This window comes from Pinus tabuliformis, chromosome 1_1, assembly GCF_031772625.1.
Source record: "Pinus tabuliformis cultivar Carrire ecotype Pingquan chromosome 1_1, CPIR1, whole genome shotgun sequence".
Classification (NCBI taxonomy): domain Eukaryota; kingdom Viridiplantae; phylum Streptophyta; class Pinopsida; order Pinales; family Pinaceae; genus Pinus; species Pinus tabuliformis.
This window is the reverse complement of record NC_142297.1, coordinates 186,627,044-186,629,583: the sequence shown is the minus strand read 5'-3', so window position 1 is coordinate 186,629,583 and position 2,540 is coordinate 186,627,044.

Below are 2,540 nucleotides of genomic sequence, written 5' to 3'. Positions count from 1 at the left end.
CCAAACTATCCCACAAATCTGGTAGAGAACACAATAAACTGATGCACTTATCTTCATCTAAAATTTTAATATCAACGGACTCTAATTGACTTACCATAGTATTAAATGTGTTCAGATGCTTTGTCACCGAGTCTCCATCTTTCATCCTCAAGTTATACAGCTTTTTCCGCAGGAATAGTTTATTCACCAGAGACTTAAATTGGTACAAAGTCCCTAACTTGTCCCACAAATCCTTCATCGTAGCTTCCCCTGATACATTCAACAATACTTAATCTGAGACACACAATCGTATTGTGCTCTTTTCCTTCGGATCCAACTTCTTCCATTCTTCATCGGACACTCCCGTTGGTTTAGTACCCAGATCTACCACGATCCACTGATCTTTATCCACCAATAGATCCTCCATCTTGAGTTTCCACAACTCAAAACTCTGACCATTAAATTTCTCGATCTCTATCTTTGCACTGCTCACCATCTTCTTTCACCACTAGAATCGATCTCGTAGATCTCCCACTGAACATCATCTACCATAGGCCCGAGTGAAACCCCTCAGCAACAAAGGCATCCCCTTGAAGCCAAAACAGCTCTGATACCAAATGTAGGTTTTAACCCTGTACAGAAATTACCTGCATACGAATTCTAAAACATAGAAAATAAATAATGCGAGAGAATAACACATAAAACACATATACACATAGATTTTCCCCTGGATCCAAAAACTGGGATTACCAGCTTGAATTTTTTTCATTATATTCCTTTGAATGTTTCAATACATATTTATACATGTCAAAGCATCCAATACCATGCACTGAAAACCATCGCATCCAAAACCATGTGCTAAAATCATGCACAAAACCATAGGTAGGTCCGCCCAACCTAACATAGGGTCCAAAACCAAAATTTTCTGGGGCACTGCCCTGGACCCCATAAAGTGGGGTTACCTGCACCCCTCAAACCTCCCGTGACTCCCCCCACTACGCAGTCGGCGCAACAAAGGGGGGGCTCCGCCCCCCTTCTAACCCCCTGGTTAACTACTTGGGCTAGTTGTGGAAAGAATATAACACAACCCAACAGCTTTCCCCGAGTTATTTCTTCTGTGTTATGTGTGATTGATTTCTCATTTTCAGTTATATGTGTTCTCTTGATCTTTCTCAATTAAATTAAGCTTCCACAAAGTGTTGTAGAAGTAGATCTTGTATAGTGTTTTAGTATATTGCATAATCTGTTGATCTACGGTGGGAAATTCTACATCCATTATTACCCATGTATACACTGCCATAGTTGATGTTAAAGGAAGCAGAAGTAGTATTCCTGGAAGCACAAGTCAATGATTTAGACATCGTCCACCTAATGAGGCTTCCATTTCAATGATGGTTGAAATTGGATGTAAAGGTCCAGGGTAGAGGAAGCATTGAGGTGTGTTGAAACAAATAGTGTTGAACTGGCTATGGAGTGGCTCGTTAGTCATCCTGAGGAGCCAACACAAGAAGGTGATGAACTTGCCCAAGCTTTTTCCTTGTCACTGGGTAATTATGAGGTTCCCAAAGATAATGCTAATGAAAAAGGAAGAGATGTTTCTTATGAAGAGAAGCCTCTAGAAAATCCTCCCATTGAAGGTATCTTAACTACATGTCTGAATCTGTTGCAAAGTACAGATGTGATTGCCTTTTCCATGACTAGTTTGATTGTGACTTTTTGAAACTGAAACGAAGGCCAATACCTTCTGAGAGTTTTTTCCCTTCTTATTAAACAACTAAAGCTTTGTAAGGTGGATGTATTTGAAAAAGGAACTAGTCCATTATCAACTATTTCTCATATTTTGGCATTATTTTTTAATAAAGACAACAATACTAGAGATATAGGAGCTAAGAATGGAATTGTTGGTATACATTGGACTTATTGAAATTTTTTATGCCAAATAACTTGAGAGAGGAAAAAGTTTCAGTTCCCAAGTGGGTGACTGCGTTATTTCTCATACTTGACCATATGTTGCAATACAAACTTCAAATGACTATAGCTACCCAAAACACTGGTTCTATGGGAGGAACTTCACTTGTCTCTAATTTTGAAGATACAACTTTAGCTGGTGCAAGTGTTGTAGATAACAATAAATGTATTCCTTGGATGACAACATTAAAGGCAATAGCCCATTCATGAATATTTTGGAAAAGCCTTTAGGATACATGACAACAGATAAACAACAAAGTAATGATTATATCTTGCAAATATTTGCAACTACACCTTCCAACAATTACAATTCGGGTGGTCCTTCAGTTGTGTGCGATTTACAAAGTTACATTCCATGGCAATGCAGTTTCTTTAGAGGGGTGGATTGTATTCACATTTCTCTTCAAGATTTCATATTTTCTCCAAACTCCAAATGCTATGTGAGAAAGGTGTGAGACAAATAGAGGGGTGGGAGATCTCTTTATAGCAATTTTCTCAGTTTAATGCTTTGATTTTTTAGTTTATAATTTAATAACGAATTTTTCTTGGATTCTGTATGGGGTCATGATCCATATTCTTGGCTAAATTGGGCT